Source organism: Episyrphus balteatus, chromosome 4 (genome assembly GCF_945859705.1).
Source record: "Episyrphus balteatus chromosome 4, idEpiBalt1.1, whole genome shotgun sequence".
NCBI lineage: Eukaryota > Metazoa > Arthropoda > Insecta > Diptera > Syrphidae > Episyrphus > Episyrphus balteatus.
Genome location: NC_079137.1, coordinates 72,516,295 through 72,539,616, shown reverse-complemented (window position 1 = coordinate 72,539,616; position 23,322 = coordinate 72,516,295). Strand labels below are relative to the sequence as shown.

Genomic DNA, 23,322 nt, shown 5'->3' with positions numbered 1-23,322 from the left:
TCACTTTTTTGATTGTTTTTTTTTTACGAAAATAAAATGTTGAAACCAAAAAAAAATTTGAACAAAACGGCAACACCAACAATACCAAAAGATGCATAAATTTAGAAAGACATGAGTTAATTTATTTAAAAGTTTAAAATCAAGTTAATTTAATAGGTAAACTGTTTAAAAAAAAGGTCTTTAAAGTCAACATTTTGAAACAGAGAAAAATCTTATGCAAAAAATCTTATACAAATAATTTTTCAAAAATTATTGGGAAAATAATTAACAGTTATTTAGTTCAGAAGAGTAAAATATGTAAAACATAAATTTAAAAAATTGAATTTTTGATAAGATAATCATATATAAAATATTAAATATTCTGCAAAACTATAACAAAAGTTGTAAGAAATAATTTTTTTATATGCATTTACCTTCCATAACAAATTAAAGATAATGTGTTTCAATAAAAAAAAAAAAAATATTGCAAAAGAAAAAATTTGTGTTGCAAATAAATATCGAAAGATATTTTAGGAAATTTTTTTAAAAATTAAAATTAAAAAGTTTTTTTTCAAAGTTTTTAATAAAAGAATTTTACGTCATGCGTAACAACGGAAATTAAATTTTTTTTAATGATCAACGAAAAAACAATTTGAGAAAAAAAAATTATTTTTTTTTCTTCTTAAGAGCAAATTTAAAAATTATTAGTTCAGCAAACCAATTTCTTATTGTTTTTTTTTTCTGCTTTAAAATTCTTGGTTGTTTTCGAGGATTTGTCTCAGGAAAGTGATACATGTCAGTTAAAGTGTTCTACACTAATACTTTAATTCTTTAGGATTTTGAACGCATTATTTAAAGTAGGTATTAGGAGGTAGTTTTTGCAAGGCCAATTTTATGCAGCTGATGGACCAGCGGACGAGCTTTTTAGTTTTAATGATTTTTTTCCTAAAATAAGTAAATTTTTTTAATTGGGGTTAAAAATCTTACCTAACAAAGTTATTTTTTTATTTCTTTTCATTCAGGACACAGTTCAGAATTTCAACCATGATTTTGTTATATGGTATAAAAGCGTTTTAATTATTAAACTGATCTTTCACCCTAGCCAGATATGAAACAAATCGAACGAAATGTTGGTCACTATGGTGTATACGTAACATTTTTTTTTTAACGAATTTTTAGAATATAAAATTATGTACAATGTTGTTCTGCTATGGTAAAATATTATATAGAAAAAGTGTCATTGTTAATAAGTTAATTGAAGACGCATGATAGTTGAAATGAGAAGTTGAAAGGCCTTTTCTATAACAAATATTTTGTTCATCTTAACTTTCAAAGCATATTGTACTCCCTAAATGATAAAAATTTGAAGGCCTATGAACTTGTACAAAAATGAGTCCATTCTACCGTGCAGTTCTTGAAAATGCACGTCTTGAAAATATTTTGCAAATTGAATATGACATTCCAATAAAAACCTCTTTTGTATTGAAAAAAAAAAAAAAAAAATAGTTCAGGAATATGATCGTTTACTCCTTTTTTTGGTCAAATAGCCTTAAGTTCATGATAAATAAGTACCATCAGTCATGCGTTAGCGCAGTTCTTTGAACCGAAAAAGCACTTTGAAAAAATATTTTATTTGATTTAACTTATATATGTACAGACTAAAGGCTTAAGAGTTAAGGTTTCTGGCTATTGTTACTTAAAATAGGTACACATACATATACTATACATATATGAAAAAAAAAGACCAACAATTTAAACTTAAATATATTTCCATATCCGGCCCATCACAGCCATAGTCGCCGGTGCCGCCGGAAAAATATAAATCTTTTGATTGGCTCCTTTTACCAAAAAAAAAAAATCGCTCTCCTAAAAGAAAAAAACAAAAGAAACATCAATCCATTGTTGCAAAAATGCAGCTTTTCACATATTTGCTTTGTATACAATTTTGTTTCAATTTCTTTTTTTTTTTGTATTTTATTGTTGGTTACCTATTTTTCAATTATATATTCCACTCAAACAAGAAGCACCCCAAAACGACATACAAAAAAAAAAAAAAGATAAACAAAATAAAAAGGATAATTAAATGAATTTCGGAACTCAATTCAATTTCCTGAATGCATTTCTATTATTTTCTCTTCTTTTTTTAAAATTTTTATTTTGTATTCTATGAAGCCCGCCAACAATGTCCTACTGTTTTCTCTCTGTTTTGCTGTTGCTGCCTATGCTGCCCTCTGTGTCTATGGCTAGAGTTTTTCCTTTGAAGCTTTAAAACAATCGAAAGAACATCAAGAGTAAAACTCCATATCATATCATCCGTATCTTTTGTGTTTGTATCTCGAGCCATTGCCATTGCCAGGACTTGTGTGCACCCTGTACAATTCTACAGTACAACAAACAGGAGTAGCTTCATCGTCCTTTTTGGTTGGATGCATTTTCATTATTCTTTTGTTTTTAATTCGATGGAGATGCGTTCGTTCATTCGTTTGTTCTCGTCTCGTTTTTCGTTGGTTTTTATTTTGGTTTTTCAATTCGTTTGTGTGTAGAGCAGCGAGTTGGTGGCGGAGGCGAGGAGTATTTGAGAGTATTTACCGGCCTGTGCCGCCACCGCTAAAAAGTTCGATATGTGTATTTATTATTCGTTCAGATATATATACATTTTTTTGGAGGCATTCAGTGGCGGTAGTAGTGGCGGCGGCGGTAGCAAATTCATACAAAAGAAGTTTTTTGTTATACGAAAAAAAATGCACAATAATAGCATGTGAAGGAATAAATAAATAAATACTATATAGTAGCTGCAAGGATACTATGTATTTTGTAGTAATGCGCAAACTCGCTTTGAACCTACTTTTCTCTTTTGTGGTGAAAAAATATATTTTCTATAAATTTCGCATGGCCTCCCGCACATATACAATGACATTTTTTTTTTTGTTGCGAGGGGGGCCACACTCCAAAAAGGATATAAAATCCTTTTTTTGTCCTGAACTGCATTTTTCATGTACCTACACTTTTTTGTACCTATCTACTCTCTCTTTGGGATATAATGTATGTTTGTGATGAAAAATATACAAACAAAAAAAAATATTTAGTTATTTTGATTTTTGTATTATTTTTTTTTATTTAACAAAGGAAAAAGGATTTTTTTTTGGAATAAAATTAAATGCAACAAAGGATGAACATTGTGATGGTTGAGGAAAGGAAAGGGGAGAATATATTGATGCTTTTCCTGCCTTTATTATGTGAATTTTTAATTTCCCGCACTGCAATTGAGTAGAATGATAATGGAATTCTACAACAACAACTGAACGACGACATAACCGGAAATTGCATCCTTTTTTTCCATGTTTTTTTTTTATCAATTTTTTTTTTATTTGTTGAAGTGCCAATAATAGTGTGTGGATATATTTTTCGAGTGTCATTAAAAATAATTGGAAATTGTAATTTTAATATTTAAATTTAATGGCATTTTGTTTTATTATTATTATTTTATATGAGTTTTTAAGTCTATAATAGAGTAGGTGTGTAGGCTAGTTGGAAGGAGTTGGATTATATATGATTTTCGAAATTAGCTCTTGGTTGGTTGCGTATGAATTATATTCTTTTAAAATGTGTCTGGGTAATTAAAAAATATAAAATGCCTATTTGATAATAATTGACAGACACTAGAAAGATGGAGTTTTTTTTTTTTGTGGTTTTAATCCTTTTTTTTATGAATGTAGGAAATACATGCTTCAAATGACGATAAAACCAATTATTTTTAATTGAGTTAGTCTTTACCCACAAATGAATAAATTAAATCCATTATATTAATATCAATTGAATATTTATTATTATTTTTATATAAAATATTTTTTTTTTTTATACCAAATATTTGTAAAAGATTTTAATTAATATTTTGTGGTTGAAAAATTATGGAAAAGGATATAATTAATCTAGAGTTATTATAAGTAGATGATTATAAAATTAATAATAAGCAAACAATGCAACTAATTTAAAATTCTAACGAAGCGTTATGAATTTTTTTAATATAAAACAAATACCTACTACTTCCTTTCCAACCTACAGTTAATTCCTTCAAAACTTTTAACCAGTATTTTTTACATAGCTTTTATGAAGTAAATGAAGGGAGTAGATAACATGATAAGCCACATTTGTCTAGAAACGAATTTTTATAAAATATAGGCAAGGTTTTCAAACAAAAAATTTATATAATTAACAAAAAAGATTTATTCGTTTGAACATACTTTATACAGAGGATAATTATATTTTACAACACAGTTTGAAAATTAGAAATTTAACTAAATTGGTATCCAAAACATGATAAAATTTTGATAAGAATGTTACTACACACCAAGTTAAATGAAAAAAATAACACAAAATTAAAAAAAAATATTCGCACTTTGCTGTAAAATAATCCAAAACGATGAAAATAGAGTTCTTATTTTAGTATTTCTAACACTTCTATTTTCATTTTTGAATGCATATATTATATCCTTTTGTTAAGAAAGGAGCTCCAGCCTTAGCGGAATGCTCCATTTTTGAGGGACTTTTAGAATTAAATAACCCTAAAATGACGGTCACTGTCATATAAAAATTTTAGAAAAAAAAAATCATTTTCTCAAAAACTGATGCTATGATTTTGAAATAAGATTAAAATGATACTTTTTAGAACAGTTTTATCTTTTAGTACCAAAATGTTTTTTTTTCTTAATTTCTGACTATTTTCAAAATTAATGATTTAATTTTTAAGATTTCTTCCGTAAAAATGTTTTTACTGCCTAAATTTAAATATAAATATAAATAAAAAAAATATTTTTCTTTTCAAATCAAATTTTGTAAAATGAGACATTGAACTTTATTGAAATTTTGGTTTTAGATGTTGGTCAATAATTGCTACAAAAAGGGATACAAACATTATTTCATTTTTACTTGCTCTATAGGGCAAGTATTGGTTTCGTGTGGAAAAAAAATCGAGGTTTTAATCAAAACCAACATTACGATGATGGAGAAGATCAAAAAAGTGGTTTTCGTCATGCCGTCCGTCGGTCTGTGCGTGTGTGCGTCTGTGCGCCCATCTGTACATCGAGCTAGGGCCTAAACGGATGGATGGATTTGCTTGAAACTTGGTACAGATGATTTTTAATGTAATTCCCTAGACACGTTTTTTTTTATTTTTTTAATATCTCCATTTTAACGCATATCTCCCATATAACGTTTTCGAGGTATTGCAAATTTCTCGAAAATGGCTCTAATGATTTCGATCAAATTTGGTGTGCGGAATACTCTTATTGATTCTAACAAAACTGCGTTTTTAGTTTTTCTCAAAAAATGCGGAGAACGGAAATATGGCGTTGCCTTTTTTCAAAAATTGACATATTTTTTAAGTTCATATATTTCATCAAAGCATTAGTTGTTTTATTTTAAATTTACAGAAATCATTAAGTATAAAATGTAAAAAAAAAAATATTTTTTTAAAAACATTTTTGAAAAAAAAAAATTTATAATTTAATTTTTAAACTTTTTATTTTTTTTTTTTTATTTTTTTTTTACAAAATCTTAAATTTCCAATAGATATTTAAGATAAAGATACTGTGAACTACAAGAGCAAGTACGTGCGACCCAGTCGTGCATTTTATTTTTTTGTTCAAATAATTATTTATAAAAAATAAGTTATTCAAAAAAAAAAAAAAAACCGCACAAATTTGTATAGGTACATGGTTTTATACACCGAAAAAAAACCAATATCAATTTAACATTTTTTAAATATCAAATTAACATTTTTTAAATATCAGCCAAAAATGCTCTATAAAATGTGTTTTATGATATTAAAAATGTTAAAACAACATTTTTATTATCTGGATGATATTTAAATGTCACATTTTGGAAATTTTTTTTTGATATTTTATTATCATTTTTTCATATCAATTTCTCATTGCAAATTATTGGAAAATATTAAATAAAAAATTCTTAATGTGTACTAATTTAAAGGCGCTTTGTGTTTTTTCGAAGTAAAATGTATGATTTACTGAGAAAATTCGATCGGCACTAAGATTTTACTTCACATAGTTTGGGAGAAAATAACAAAACAATTATATCACCTATAATAGAAAATATACCTAATATCACCACTATTTTGTAAAGAATATTCCCTTTTAGCAATGTTTTGAAAAAAGAAAGAAATTTCTTAAAATAATAAAAATAATAAAAAAGAAAAAGAAAGAAATAGGTTTCATTATAATAAACTAAAACGTAAAATCTACTCATCATTGATATTTTAATTGTCAAAGTGAAATTTTCACTATCCCACCTGAAATTAAAAAATGTCAAAATGATATTATAAAATATCAAAATTGATATTTTAATTGTTGGACGACTTTTGTCACTGAAAAATGTTAATTTGATAGCTGTTATTATCAAATTTTTTTTCGGTGTATATTGACTTATATGTAATTGGTTTAAAAAAGGTATTAAAATTTGATTTGATAAAACAAAAAGAAACTTATAAATTATATAGAATACCTATGTTTCGATTTTCGGCAATCAGATGATATTATTTTTTTGAGTTCAAAACGATTAAAAGTTGCTATGTATAATTTTTTAAAATACTTTTTTAACTTCTTGGGAATACATTTACAAATTTGTTTGCTTTGACATTCTAAACAGCTTTGGTCGTAAGAGCTACTCCGTGTCGGGCATTTCTTTTCACTCGGACTTAGTTTCCGTGTTAAAACTCTTAAGAAACAATTTACACAACAATTTAATTGCGGACCCGCATAATTTTTAAGTTTTCGACGCACTAAATCCGAATCTGACGTCAGTTTTGCCGGTACAAGTAAATTACTCACAAAAAAAAAAAATACAATTTTAAAGCGATTTTTAAAATTGTATGCAATTCACTTGAAATTTTAAGGATGTAGGTACGGGAAAAACTGACTTCAGATTTCAGCGAATAGAAATACAGAAAGATATTTCTATTTTTTTTAGTTTATTTCTTTTTAGTGTATTTATCAACCAGCAGTTTTGTACTTTAATCTAAAAAAGTGTTGTTTTTTTTTTTGAAAAAAGTTAACTTTTATTCCAATTTTATAACTGTTTTAGAGATTTAAGAAAATTTTCCGTAATTTTGATGAATGTTTTCAGTGCTTGCTTATTTCAGTGAATAGACAAATTTTGTTAAAAATTACCTCTTCTATTACTACGCCCACTTTCCTTTCACGTAGGTAGGCCGTCTTTAATAAATTTATGAAAACAACTTAATTACAAAAATACTGTTAATCATCATCTAGTGAAAAACAACTCAAATGAAGGCACTCTCAAAACATCCATGTTTGAAGAAAATCCATTCCTTAAATTTCATTCATAAAAAAATCTCAACATTGATATCATTTTTTTGTTTTATTAATTTTTTTTTTCTTTCTTTTTCTTTCTGACCAAAACACAATAAAGTCCTTCTCCTTGAACTCAGTGTATAAAACTCCTTAACCTCTATTATCTGGGTGTACATCTGCCACATACATGGATATGATATGGAACGTGCCTTCGACCTCTCTTCATGAATGTCTTAAATTTCATCGCACCGTCCGTACAGGGATCTGTTTACACTAAAGTACCCGCCAACAGAGTGCACAAGTGCACTCAAGATACTTACCGTATCTTATAAAAGTGTATCTATACAAAAAAAAATCATAATAATAGAAACTTTTTATTTTTCTTTTTTTATTTTGGCAAAGAAATATTTTATAAGGAGAAAATAATTTACAAAAAAAAGAAAAAAAAAGAAAAATCCTGATTTTTTTATTTTTCATTTTAGTCCTTCTTTCACTACCATTTTCTATTCTGCAACACTCTTGCTTTGCCAACTCATTTTTTTTGTATTTTTTTGTATTTTAGAGATGTCATTGTGTGGGTTTGTATCTTTTTTTTTTCTCAGCAACTTTTCCACACAGGATAAGCGGGAATAGACGAAGCAGTACAAAAGCACCAGTAAAAGTTGGGAAACTCTCGAAACGGTTCTCTAGCTTTATTGTCGGCTGTATGTAGGAGAAGAGGTAGTATTGAGAATATTACGGTTTTTGGTTCTTGCATTTTCTCACAAAGGACAAAAGTACCAACTATACCAAGCAAAACAAACAGGAAAGAGTCAAAGAGAGAAAACAAACAACAAAAATATATATAAAAAAAAAAGAAAAATAGGAAAATGGTAGAAAAAAAAAAGTCCTTTGAAAGTTTTCACTTTCATGCAAAATTAAACAGCACTGTGGCACAAAGTCTCGAGGCTGATGACAGGCCATGCCTTGCCAAATACAAGTCAAAAGCAATACGAGGAAAAAGTTTTTTTTTTTCTGAAAATTGAGAACAGCTTTGTAGGTAGGCTTGAATGGGATTGCTTGATGATTTAGATTCAGAAAGGAGGAAAGGATGAGGAGGAAATAATGATGAAAAAGAACAAGAACAAGAAGAAGAATAATTGAAAAGGATTTTCTTCTTCTCTTTTTGTTTGTTTGTTTGTTTGTTTTCTTCTTCTTGTGTGCCGCGCTTTGAAGATCGTATTCTTCTTCTAGCGGAACTGTGTTAAAAAAAAGCAAATGACCTGAAAACCCCTCAGACCCAGAATAATAACACGTCTTCTTCTCTTCTAATAGGCGCATTCAAAAGGTGTTTAAGGCAACAAACTTTTATGCCTATTTAACTCTTAGGCTTTTTGTAATGGAAAAGACTTAAACTTTTGTATATTATTGGCAAAAGGTGCCGCACCCTTTGATCTCGGAAATGACTTACGGCGAAGACCAGACCAGCAACACCCTTAGGTTAGTTATGTCGCGTTGTCGTCGTATTCTTTACCAACACATCGGGTATACACACTATTTCGCACCTTTTTGCTAAAGACGATTGTTATAACTGTTGTTTGCACTAAATATTAAGTAAGTATTAAAATTTAATGGTATGCAAGTAAGCTGTTTTGTTCTGGGACCCCCATTCCCTTATTTCTTGAGGGTTGTCATCATCACAGTGCAACAGGAAATGGAATTTCATATACATTTTCTTATTCTGTTGTACCTCGTACAGGTACTTTGGAATCCAATTTTCAAATCAATTTCACTTGTAGACAAAATGACAACAATACAATGATGACGACAGAAAACCAAGAGAAGGTAGATATTTTTTCTAGAAGAACGAAAAAAAATATAACAAAAAAAAACTACTCTGTCTATCGAGTAGAAACACTTTTGTGTCATTTTTATCTACTACCTTATAGGTACAGAAGGCTTAAATATTTTATGAGAAGACTTAACTAATAGGACGTTATGTTGGGGGGGTTTTTGTTTATATTCAAAAATGGGGGTTAGAGGGTTTGGGGTTTTGTTTTAAGATTGACGACTTGCAAACGACAAGTTTTTATTTCTTGTATTTTTTTTTTTCTAATTTTTCGATCAGTGAACTCTTTCATTTCTGATGTCTATATATGTTATGTGCTTGTTGGTCTTTATGTGAAAGGTGATTTCTTAAGCTTACTTGAACCTATTCTAACCTCAATTCTCACAAGAGTGTGATTATTATTTATTTAAAATTGCCATTTCACTTGGTCGTTTTCACCCGAATGGCGTGGAGAGTAAGTGGATTTTGGTTTATTTTTGATATTTGTTTTTTTTTTTTTTTGTAACTTAATGTTTTAAATACATATTTGGTGTTCTTTATTTTTTTTTTTTTTAAGAATTAGTTTTTTTTTTTTGCTTCTTAACAGTAATGGACAAGTCAATGTTTATGTTTTGGTACTTAACATTTTTTTTTTTTGTTCAATAAGAGGATAAACTAATGGAAATTTAATAACCTTAAGGGTGAAATATTTTTTTTTTCAAAAGTTCTATGGAAATTGCAATGGGGACAGTTTTATTGAATGGAGAATATAGTTTGAAATCAGATTTTATAGAGAAGTTTAATTTTTTTAAGAAAATGCAACAAGCAATTTAGAATGAGGATTAAAAAAGCAATACCTACAAAAAATTTATTTATCCTGAAAAAATTGAACAAAAATTTACTTTTGCCCGAGGATAAGAATGGTTTTTTTTTTTTAAAGGAATGTTAATTGCAAAAACAAAGTACCTATACATATATGTAAATATTTTAGTATAAACATTTCATTAGTCATTGAAATTTAGAATCATTTGGTCTACTAAACGTTCTTGGGTAAAAGAGTGTGTAGTGGAAGGAAAATTACTGCTTCAAAAATTGTACCATAGTGAAATTTGGTTGTAAATATGTATTAAAAAATCCATGGTACACCGAGTTTGTGATGTTTGGACAGTGTTTATAAAACATATTGTTTTTATCAAGTTATCTTTTTAAATGTTTTTGAATCGTACATTTTTTAAATTTTGTATATTTTTAAGTTACCTTTTGTACTAATAAAGTCTGTCAATTTCAATATTAATACAGTCAAATAAGGATAAAAAAGGGGTAAATCTCAGAATGAATGTTAATAGAAATTTTTTTTGCTCAATATCTTCCTTTTGCCATTCTAAAACATATCTCAAAAGTCTAGAAAAATCTCGTGTCCGCTTGTCGCGATTTCAAGGTCAAATCGCGAAATGGAGATTTTCAAAATTAGCAAAAATACGCTATGGTATTATATACACATATGATACATGATTTCAAGGTATTTTTTAATGCTGATTCCAAAAAATCTAAAATCAAGACAATCTGACGTCTCTGAAAAAAGTTATACCAGTTTTTCATCTGTCAACCTATATTATTATAACAGTTGCAAACTTACTACCGAAAAACCCTTAAAAATTATGGTAGAGAAACCAAATTTTGCATGAAGGTTTTCATATCCATTATTATTAGGAATCAAAAAAATGCAATGAAAAAAACATTCATATCTATGAAAAATTGGTATTTAAAAAAAAAAAATGGAAATTTTGGGATATGCACTAAAAAACATCCTGGTACAATCTTGGAATTAGTGCTAATAGGCTAATTTTTTTGTTTCTATCTTTGTTTGGATATTCAATATCTTATGTCAAAAATCTAAAAAAATCTCATGTCCGCAAGTCCTAATTTTCCTGGTATGAAGATAAGGTGCAGATTTTAAAAAATTGGAAAACAACACTTCAGATATTTGTGTCAGATCAACATGAATAAGGTGCATTACTTTTCAGGGATGAAAATTTTTGAATACAATTTTTTTTTCTAGACCTCTAAGGTTTGCTATCAAAGCTAGGCTACACCGAAAAAAAAATTGATAATAACAGCTATTAAATTAACATTTTTCAGTGACAAAAGTCGTCCAACAATTAAAATATCAATTTTGATATTTTATCATATCATTTTGACATTTTTTAATTTCAGGTGGGATAGTGAAAATTTCACTTTGACAATTAAAATATCATTTTGACATTTTTTTAAGTTGAAGTGGATAGTGAAAATTTGACTTTGACAGTTAAAATATCAATGTTGACTAAATTTTACGTTTTAGTTTTTTATATAATGAAACCTATTTCTTTCCTTTTCCTTTTTATTATTTTTATTATCTTAGGAATTTTCTTTCTTTTTTCAAAACATTACTGAAAGGGAATATTCTTTACAAAATAATGGTGATATTATTTTTTCTAATATAGGTGATATAATTGTTTTGTTATTTTCTCCCAAACTATGTGAAGTAAAATCTTAGTGCCGATCAAATTTTCTCAGTAAATCATACATTTTACTTCGAAAAAACACAAAGCGCCTTTAAATTAGTACACATTAAGAATTTTTTATTTAATATTTTTTCAATAATTTGGAATGAGAAATTGATATGAAAAAATGATAAATAAAATATCAAAAAAAAAATTCCAAAAAGTGACATTTAAATATCATCCTGATAATAAAAATGTTGTTTTAACATTTTAAATATCATAAAACACATTTTATAGAGCATTTTTGGCTGTTATTTAAAAAATGTTAATTTGATATTTAAAAAATGTTAAATTGATATTGGTTTTTCTTTCGGTGTAGGTATCTACGTACATAGATATTTCTTTTTTTCATATTTTTTTATTAAATTTATTACCTAATGAAATAAACTTTTTTCGTTAGAAAAATTTCTTAATACAAAATCACAATATAGTCATGCTATTGCGAGTTTCAAGTAAGTAAAATTCCGCGTAGAAAAAATTAATTTCACCATTTCCTTATTATGAGTTTCGAGCGAAAAGTTGCATATGCCAAAAATTACCCTTATTTTGAGCTTTTTTTCAGGTGAAATGCGAGTTAGTCAACAGCCCTTGGCAAACAACAAACCAATTTAGTGAAAAAATGTTAATTCTATTCAGGTGAAATAGGTTTTGAAATTTCGCGTGAAAAAAAAATATTTTGCGTGAAAAATTGTACACGTAAGACTGTGAGGTCATGGTTTTAGTCAACTTAATATAATGAATCAGTTTTGCGTATCAAAACAAATCAGGAATTTTCTGGGAGATGATGCAAGCTGGTGTTGTATTTGCAAAAGGATTGATTTAAGGAATTGAATTAATGGCATTTTAGCATGTATATAATAAAGTTAAATTTGGGCTTTTCGGTCCTCCCTCCTCCAATTTTTTTTTTAACTTACAAAAACAAAGGAGACGTACTTTTAACTATAAATAGATAATATTATTGTTATAAATTATTGTTATCATTTTTTTACAACGAAAGTAAATTATGACACAGCTCGTGTAATATTAACTAGCCAAAACATTTTTCAACTTTACTTTAAGCGGGGCAATCAGCTTTACACTCGTATAGTTTACATTTTTAGTTTTTAATAAATTAATCTTGCAATCTTCTTAGATTCATTTAAATTGCGGTTAGAGTAAAAGATAAAATACAATTTTTAATAAAACTTTTCAATTTTTTTTTTTATTTTAGATCTAAATGAAACTATTTTATTAGCTATAGTTCTATTTGTAAAAATATTGCATCTACGGAAAAAATGTATTTGCAAAAATCAGTTTAGGTAGAAAAAACTCTTTCCTTCTTTATTTTTTTGTAAAAATGCTGAAAATATGTATGATGTTAAAGAAAAGTTGTTTTTCGAAGTAAAAAAGAGCACATGCAATTAAATTCAGTAACAACCAAAATTAGGGGCATGCAGAGTTTTAAAGTTCAGTATTTCAAGCCCTTATTATTTGTACATTTTTGAATAAAATGTTCAGTTATGGATACAAAAAACAAAAGACATTAGGAATTTCCAAAATCCATTACCATTAGTTTTCGATTCTATCTAAATTTTTGAAAAACTTTCATTCTAAAACAAAAAAAAATGTTTTACTTCGGAATTTTGGTATTTTATCATCCACCATCTAGTTGAAAATAAATCTATAAAACTTTTGTATTTATCCTAGGACTGTACTTTTTTATTATTACATTCCAAAACTAATTAGTATGCAAATTTATCTTATACCAAAACTCTCTCTTTGCATTTAAAATTAATTTAAAAACCTCATCCCCTCTTGCTGCAGTGATGGTAAATAATTTCACATAATAAATCACATTATATTTCAAAATCCATATATGCTGATGTGCGCCCCAATAATAAATAATTTTCAATTAAAAAAATTATTTATTGAAAAAATATAATAAGCAAATTAAATAGCATTTATATTTAAAAAAATACTGGACACACCCAAAAGTATGTACAATATTTGAAAGTACATAATATATTTGATATATTTTTTTTATATCAAACAAAAAAATTTATTTACCAAAAAAAATGCATTTTCCGCAATTCAATACGTCGTCCTCTCTCACACCCAAAAAATAAAAAACTCACACATATACAAAAATACAACACATGATATAAAAGCCTCCTTTTTCTTATATGTGTATATCACAACTCTTCACAACCCAACTACTCTTCCGATGAATCCACCATCCAAGCCAGGCCAGGATGAAAGGAAGGCAGGCTGGCAGGTAGGTAGGTAGGAATATATGTGGGATTTTGCTGCTTTTTATCCCCGGGTACATATTTGCAATTATCGCTTCCACATGGCAACAGCAAAAGAGGAGCATCATACAGAAAAAAAAAGATATAATATCTATAGAAATTGGACGGGAGTATATACCTACGTCTTTTTTTTCGAACTCTCATTGCCCTCACATTAACAAATGTGTAGATAGGAAAAAAAAAAATTCCTTCATTTGGCAAAATAGTACACCCTCAAACACCCCCTCTTGAATAGAGCTACGGGCGCCTGCAATTAATGAAATTTCCAATTTAAATCTCATTTTGGAAAAGCGCCTCCATCTATCGCGAGCGGCATTTTTTCTATCTCTCCTCATTTTTCTCTTTTTACAACATTAATTTCCATTGTCCAGTATACTTATACCTATACCACCCTTATAATATCGTAGAGCTAGGATCAGTGCAAGGGATTTCGCGCTGTCACACGGAAAAGGGGGTGGTTTTATCCACCCCCACCCACTTTGACTATCTCTACACTATATAGCGCCAGCATCATCATCATCATCAACATCAGTACTATGCGAATATCAAATTAATCGAAAATGATTTTAATTCTTCTCCCGTTCGTTCGGCAAATATACAGTTATTCGCGTTCTACATAATATACTTTTGTGTACACAGAAGCTGTGTTGAGCTTTCTTTTTTTTTTTTGTTGTATTCTGTCAGAGCTCAGTGTCGAAAAAAAAGGGGTTGCAAATATATGTATTAAAACATTTTTTTGCACCCTCAAGGACAAAAAAATTATTCCGTTCCGCGACCTACAACAAAACGAATATAAATTCTACGTTGCTTCCCTGCAATAAGTTTTGCTATATCACGCAGAGCACAGCTTCATACATATATCAAACATGCATGTATGCATGCAAAAAATAAGGAACTCACACACATGCAGAGAAACATGGCTGTGGAAAAATAAATGAAGCAAGCACCCTCTATTAACACCCACCTTTCAGACCCCCTCGCATCTCATAGTTTGATATGGGCAGAATGGGTTGAGGTAGGCTTGATGATATGTACGAAAAAAAGGCTGAATGCGTGGGGGATGCTGTGTGGCTGTGATGAAAAAAATTTATTTATTTCCACAAGGGATGATGCACGGCGCGGTGGAAAAAAAAAGAGAGCTTTTCAGCTCCATCGGTATGTATCTGGTGGATACGACACGAAACAGGCACATGAATACGAATATAGAGAGATATAAAAATGCAGTATGAAATTTTTATCAAAAAAAGGGGTTGGAGGTGATAAAGGGTGGTATTGAGTGAGTATGCGTGATATAATGAAACATTTTAATCATTTTTTTTGTTGTTGGTCGTGTTGTCTTCTTTGATTTTGCGAAATAACTTTTAGGTCTTTGAGCTATGAAATTTCATGAGAAAAATATAAAGAGTGAGCATGATATATCTTGACTTTCTAATAAGGCCTTCAGAAGGTGTATAGTATGGAGATGATGACGAGAAGAGGAATACAAAAAAAAAAAAAAAAAAAAAAAAACACATACACATGATTGTTTTGTATGAAAGTGAAAGCATTATTTCTAGGAAAAGTTTGTGTCTCTAGGTAAACGAGGGAAACAATTTTTTATTTGTTTTTCTAGTTGAAGAGAGTAGACAAAGTTATGGTTTGGTAGATGTTTTTTTTTATATCTATTTTTGAATTTTGTACGATATAAATTCTGATTAAAAGGATGCGTTTTACATTGGAAATTTAGTTTTGTGGGTTAATCGTAAATCTTTGTGATTTATTTTTAGAATTTCGTTGCTTTTTGTGGAAAAAGTAAGTCAAAAAAATGCAACATGAAATAGGTATTGAAAGGGAAAATGTATTAAAGCAAAACAATCCCTTCTAATTTGAACTTAAGAAATTTTAAAGTACTGGAAGTAGTTTGATTTGACAGCTTTATGAGGTTTTGTTGAGCCTAGAATGTACTTAAACTTGTCTTGAGGCTTTACATTAACTTTTTGTTAGCACTGAATGCATATAATCATCAGAGGCGGCTTTTAAATTTGGCAAAACAACCACCTCTGCGGGGCCTCACATTTCTAGGCCTTGTAGACATCGCAGAAAAGCGTTGAAACTGTGTACGAAATTAATGTTAATTTTATTTATTATTATTAAAAATAAGTAAGCTAGGTAGAAAATGCGAAAAAAGTGCACTTCGCACACAGAGAAAAATAGACCACATAAAATAGAACAAAAACAATAAGATTTCTCTATGGTTTTCATCCAAGAAGGAAACCTTATTAAAACAATCGGGTTTTCCTTATTGTTTTAAAATCTGCAAAAATATAAAAAAAACGATGACCAGGCTGGGAATCGAACTGGAGACTTCAAATCATTAGTCGCACACCTTACCACCTGAACCAACCTGCCATGAAAACTTTGATCGCGATTTTTGTTCTAGTGCTAACTTGCAAAAAAAATCAACTTTTCAGTCAAATTTTAATAAGATTTTCTCTATAAAAATAATAAGAAATCTCCTTAAAAAAACCTTATTAATCGTTGATTTTAATAAGATTTTCTTATGAAATGTATGGACGGTAAAACAATATGGCAATCTGTTAGTTTTTAGCGGGTCATATTTTTCTCTGTGCAATTTTGCTTGCAACATAGTTGTTGTGAGTTTTGTTAGATTCCCTAAGGCCAAATTTTTAGACCAAAATTAAAAACTTATTTCTTACGATTTATTTATTTTTACGATTTCCATCAAATTTTCTGTGTGTACTGTGTTAAATAAGGTCGTAAGTAAAAACATATTTTTTGAACCGATAAGAACGATACTCTTTAAAGAACCAATTTCTGACTTACCAGAAAACTGTTCATCTCATTTTTTATTCAAAAGAATAAAACCGTAAAATTAATAATAAGTAAAGTTTTAGAAAACCACATTTCTGGTTTTTTTTTAGAGTTTCAATTCTTTTTTTGTTTAAATCAATCTTTTAAATATTTTAGGCGCTGAATTTCTCAATGCAAAAAAAAACTTTATAACTATTATCGTATATCTAAAAGGCTTTATACTTTGCTGAAAAAAATTAAGGGATCAAAAAAAGAATATCCTAATTTTTATCCGAGCCCCAATTTTTAAATCTTCATCCAATAAAACTTTATTATACAATTCAAAAAGTCTAATCCTAAGGATAAGAAGCTTGTTTGCACTGATTTTGCAATTTCTTCTATTTCTAAGTTGATTTTCTATCTAACTCGATTTCGTTCACCATTTTTCAATTAACTACGGCTACGGAGAGTCGATTGTTTAAATTTTCAAATTGTTTTCTTTTACTTGTGTTTACTTTTTTCTTAAGGCCTTTTGTCACTTATGTTAGGCCTTATACCTCACTATTGAGTTACCACCTTTAGACTTAAAAAAAATAAATGCACAGGGTGGGTCGGCCAATTCTTTCTGTCGTTCTGTCCGTCTGTAAGTACCTAGAGCTTCAGCCTAAACTAATTGAGTGATTTTTTTCAAACTTGTTAGTTAACAGTTTTGGTTGATTCCCTAGAGCCTAGAGGACAGATTGACATTTTTTTTAGGACCAAAACTAACGGTACCTGTCATAAACCGGAAATATAAAAGTTAATTTTTTTTTCAAAAACCGCTCTAACAATTTTAATTAAATTTTTTATACAGAAACTTTAAAACAATCATTACATAGAAATTTTTTAAATTAAAAAAAAAATTTTTCCAAAAATCAATTTTTTGGAAATGGGTTTGATGAATTTTTTCAAAATTTCGTTTTTATGTGTTGAATAATATTTTCTTAAAAATGGCATACCAACTTTTTTTTTGAAAAATTTTAGAAAATTTTAATATAAGGTATATAAATTTAAAAAAAACAGCGCTAACGATTTTCGAATTTTTTTTTCTAAAAATTAATTTTTATTCAAGAAATCAAATGACATATATTTGGTTTTTTGTAAAAGACCATTTAAAACGGTGTTTAATTTATTATAAAAACAGATGTTATTTTTTTACACTACTTATGAAATTCCTTAAAAATATCAAATTTTCAACGCTAAAAAAGCTATAAAATTAGAGCAAGTATGTGCGACCCCAGTCGTGCATTTTATTTATTTTTTTTTTTTTATTAATTAATCCAAAACTGTAAAGAACGAAAGACTCAAAAGTGGCCACGTTACAGGTATTTTTCGACAAGTTTGAGCCAATGGGAGCATACAAAATTAATTTTGTACTAAATTTTTTTTTTTTAATTCACTCAGTTTGTTAATTTTTTTTTTAATTACTTTCAGTAGGTATGCTTTTTTAGGAAAGAAAACTAATTTTTTTAAGAAAATAAACTGGGCTTTAATAATAATTGAAAAAATTAATAACAATTTTTTTTTTTTGAATAAAATGATATGAAAGTGAAAAAAAAACAACATAAAAAACGAATAAAATTGGGTTTGATGCACAATTGCGGAGAAACGGTTGTCTGGAGAAAAAAAGTTTTATCACTAACTAATAAAATAAATTCTTGATTGGTTTACAAAAAAAATCTTTCGAATCAGACGTAGTTCGACAAAGATAAAGCCAGTTAAAGGAAAAGAGAACAAAAATCATAAAAACCGCCATAATTCGAAAACAGGTAGAAAACGAGAAAATTACCTCTTAAGTTTTTCGACTTAAAATGACCTCATGAATCCATGGTTTTACTTAGGGCGGTGACTGTGGGACACCCTTTATACTTCATACAAGTTATTTAAAAGCATTAGTGGACCGCGTATTGAATCTTGTGGGACCCCATTATGATGAAAAATAAATGTAAACAAAAACTCACCTTCTTGCGAATCCACTTCGAATCGAACCCCGTTTAAGCAGTTGATAGAAAATTATTCCGAAACGACTGCTCCAAGTACAAAATGCATCTGCAATATATATATATATATACGCACTCTACATATAAGATTTGTATTTCTTTTTTTTTACATTTTAATCCGTGAAATAGTTAAATATTCTTTAGTCCTCATGGTTTGTGTTTTTGTTTTTTTCTCAAGCCGAAATATTTAATTTTTTGATTTTATTTTTGCTTCTTGTTCAAACAACACACTAAATTTTTTTCTTAAATATTTTTTTTCTTTTTTTATTTTCAAAAATTCATATACACATTTTTTAAATTGTTGTCGAAATATTCATAAATTTTTGGAATCACTTTTTTTTTTTTGTTGTTGTTAATAATTTTGGAGTTTAGAACAAATTGATGGTAATTTTTTTGTTCTTTTTGTTGTATTTTATATATATTTTCTGTTGTTGTTGGTTGTTGTTGATATTTGATAAAATAAAACTTAAACTTGGTATATATATTTTTTTTTTATTGAAAAATTACTTTATTGGTATTATTTTTATTGCATTTTTATTTATTGATTTGTGTGTTGTAAAATGTATTACACCGAAACGAAACTTAACATTTTGGAGAGAGATTTTGAATTTTTGTTGTTGATTTTTGTATTAAGGAAACTAAACGCGTTATTTTTTTTGTCGTTTTGTTTTTTTGTTTCATAATAAAAATAAAAAATTTGGTTTACTATTTTTGTTGTATTAATGAGAGGAAATAATTGCACAAAATTAAAGATTTTTTTTTTCAGTAAATATAACAAAAAACGATTTTTTTTTAACAACTATTAACGTAATTATTAAAAATGTTCCAAACAGTCAAAAAGCACCTGAAAAATGGAGAAAAAAATATTTAATTAGTTTTACTTCGTTTTTATTTTTAAGAAAGAGGATTTTTTTTATATCTTTTTAATATTTTTTTTTTTATTGCAAAAGAAAAAAATAAAGGTTGGGTTAATTGATTGATGGTTTTTGCAAGGTATTCATTTAAAAAAAAAAATAATAATAAAAAAAGAGAATTCATCCGTAAATCCTTTTATACAATATTAATGAGTCCCTTTGGCACAGGATTAGAGACAACATTGTGAAGAGTATACTACAAAAAGAATATCTAGGAACAGCGAATAAAAAAAAAAATATGTATATTCTACCACCTTGATATATGTATGAATAAAACGAGAGACACACAAAGGAAGTCCAGGATAATTTAATGGGAAAAAAATTAAACCCAAAGGACCAATTTGCAAAGTCGCGTTTTTAATGAGCCATGAGTTGGAATATTCGTTTATTTTCGTGTCTGTCTTTATATATATCTGTTTGTCTGTTTGGAAGGAAGGAAAATGGGCGACGCTAAGGGAATTTTGACAGAGAAAAGCTGTAAAAATAATTGGCTAGAGATTTGTTTAAATTATGATTCAATGGAAAGTTTTTTTTGTTGTCATTGCTGGTGATTAAAATTACCGAGTGTTGAAATGGATAAATATATGATAGGATCTAAAAAGGTAATATTAATAAATACTTATCAAAGGTCAAAGGGTAAAAGAAGGGAAAGTTAATTTATTAATTTTTTTTGAGTATCGAGAAAAAATTTATATTTAAAAGATGAACTAGGAAATTTTTTAGCGATGTAAAGTAGAAAGAAACCCTAACATTTTTGGCAAATTTCAAATTTTGAAATAGGAATCCTGGCCTTTCAATAAAAATACAATTGTGCATTCAATGCAGAGTTGTAAAAAATAATTTTTTTTAATGCATTTTTTTTTCCATTACAACTTAAAAAAAATATTTATTGCAAATACAAAATTTTCTGCATTGAATTTTTTACATATTTGGAATACCTAAATTTTTTAATGCAAAATATTTTCATTTGCAATAAAATTTTTATTTTCAATGCAAATATTTTTCAGTAACAATAACGTTTTTTAAATGCAAAATTTTTTTAATTGCAATAAATATTTTTTTTTGTTAATGCAGATATTTTTCAGTTGCAATAAAATTTTTTTTTATGCAATTTTTTTTTTTCAGTTTCTTTCCATACGATATTGTCTGCAACAAAAATGTATGTGAGTTATGAAAGAGGAAGGTCAAATTCGTACGTTAAATGGTATGTTAAATGGTTTCTATAGTTTATATAGTGCCCTATATTTGACCACTTTAAATCGTCTATGGTTTAGAAGTTATTTTTAGGGAACTTCTTGATGGCTCCAATCTTTTTTAAAAAAAATTTGGTTTCTTTTGTTATTTTCAATAATTTTCCACTATAATAGCAAAGTTTTTCTACACCAACTTAAAGTTTATATTTAAAAAAAAAATCTATTAAAATTTTCAAAACTCAAACATTTTTTCACAAACTTTTGAAGTGAAAACTTCTTTAGTATCGTAGTGATTTGAAACAAGATGAAACGAAAACGCGACACGACTTCAACTTGTTATAACTTTTTTGTTTTAATAGATAGATAGAATGAAATTTGTACTGTAGATAGGTAATTAAATAAATTATAATTGTGCGAAATTTCAATTAATTTCATATACAAAATTCTGAGATAACGGTAAAAAGATGTTCTTTTCCAACACACGTTATATCTTTTGAACTAGTGCAAATACAAATTTGATTTAACTTTAATACGCATGCTGAAAACATAACCTTTTATTTGATATATCACACATAACGTTACGTGCTCTACAAGTTACACAATCTTAAATTGAAAAAAATTTAAAAACACCTCAAAACACCTGTGGAGATCTGTTGGCGATGACCAGCTACCAGTGTAGGAAGTACCGTAATCTCAGTCTGGAAATTCGACATGGTTGACTTTAAAAAATTCTAACTTGTCTTGTAGACATATTTGAAATAAGATTTATACATCATTATACAAGGTGAAATAATAAGCTTTCACATGGTAAAAAATTTTTCAGAGGTTGTCAAACAAAAAAATTGATTTAATAGCATGAGAACATAAAAATAAATGTTTTTTTTTGCTTTTTGGATGAAATTTCATCGAGTTTAAAAAATTCTAGCTCTTTTTGTAGATGTCTCATAGACATGATCGATATATATATTTTGAGCTAAGAGAATAAGCTTTCAGATGGTGTAAAAATTTGTATAGGTTGTTAGGGAAAAAAATGGATTTAATTGTGGAGAAGATAAAAATACGTGTTTTTTTCGCTTTTTTTGATGGAAATTGATCGAGTTCAAAAAATTCTAGCTCTTTTTGTAGATGTCTCATAGACTTGATCGATATATATATTTCGAGCTAAGACAATAAGCTTTCAGATGATATAAAATTTATCTAGGTTGTCATATAAAAAACATGGATTTGAAGGTGATAGAATAAAAATAGGTAGATTTTTTCTATTTTTTTTTTGCAAGAAAAATGATTTTTTTAGGTTTCACTTCAACCACGTGTGAATTACACACATGATTTTTTGTTTGTAATGTAAACAGTGCCATTTTTTTCAATAAAAAATTGTAAGAAACCGAAGAATTAATGTTTTTACTTTAAACATTAGCAAAATTTACTTTAATCATAAAAACTTACATTTTCATAAATTTTTGCAAATCCAGACTATGTTCAAGGCAAAAATAAGAAAATACAAATTGTTTTTTATTTCTTCATCATATTTTTTTTTTGCATTGGTCTAAGAAACAGCTAAAGATTCTGATTGTGTTAGAAACAAATGTGCCTGTAAAATAATTTCTTTTAAATAACAAAATTCGTTTGAATTGATTGAATACACTATTCTTATCTCAAACCTTATGCCCTTATTTTTTAACTGCATCTGAACATTGTTTCAAGACAGTTCGATTCCTCTTGTATCGACCTTTGTTTTTATCTCCTCTTCAAATTATTCTAAAAAAAATTATTAGGTAAAGTGCGGATCTTCAATCCTAACCCAGAGAATTTTTATAAATTAAGTCATGAATCTAGATTCATTTAGATTTTTCGTAGCTTCCTATAAGAACGTTATAAAATCTTGAAATAAAACTAAAAATGACGCATCTTCATATATGTAATTATTGTAAAATACTGCAAAAATGTACACAAATATTTACATTTTTGTTATCAGGTATATTAAAAGTTATCGCTGTAATGAATTTATGATGACTCTTATCTTTAGTTTTTTTTTTTATATTAATAGATTGGTATTTACACATTCGTATAAATAATCAAGTTTGACTATTTATAGCAACGATATTTTATTTTTTTTTTACACAATTTATTAACAATTTAGTTAATGACCTTAGGGATTTTTACTGTCAAAAGTGAAAGTTTTGAATGAATAAAAAAAAAATTCGAAACCATTCTGATTTATGTGAAGTTATATGTATGTTCAACTAAAACTTTTTTTGTTTTTTAAAGAAGCTGAAAACAGGTTGGGGTCGAAATTCTGCCAGGGTCAAAATTCACAAAACAAAAAAAAAATCCTCAAAGTTAGTAAGTAATCAAATAAATAAGAGTCTGCACCTATTTGGTACTCCTCATCTAGAGAAAGTTGTTTTTTGAAAAGAAATTTTGAATGGACCAGGATCAAACTT

At 27.7% G+C, this 23,322-nt stretch overlaps 1 protein-coding gene across 16 annotated transcripts in view; it reads right to left on the bottom strand.

The window, feature by feature from the left end:
- Positions 1-19,028, bottom strand: part of LOC129920270 (endothelial zinc finger protein induced by tumor necrosis factor alpha) — a 92,631-nt gene extending 73,603 nt beyond the window's left edge. For all 16 annotated transcript variants that reach the window (XM_056001588.1, XM_056001589.1, XM_056001583.1 and 13 more), the window contains exon 1: positions 18,733-19,028. The gene's annotated coding sequence lies outside the window, so the exon portion shown is untranslated. The remainder of the gene's footprint in view (positions 1-18,732) is intronic.
- Between the last annotated feature and the right edge of the window lie 4,294 nt (positions 19,029-23,322).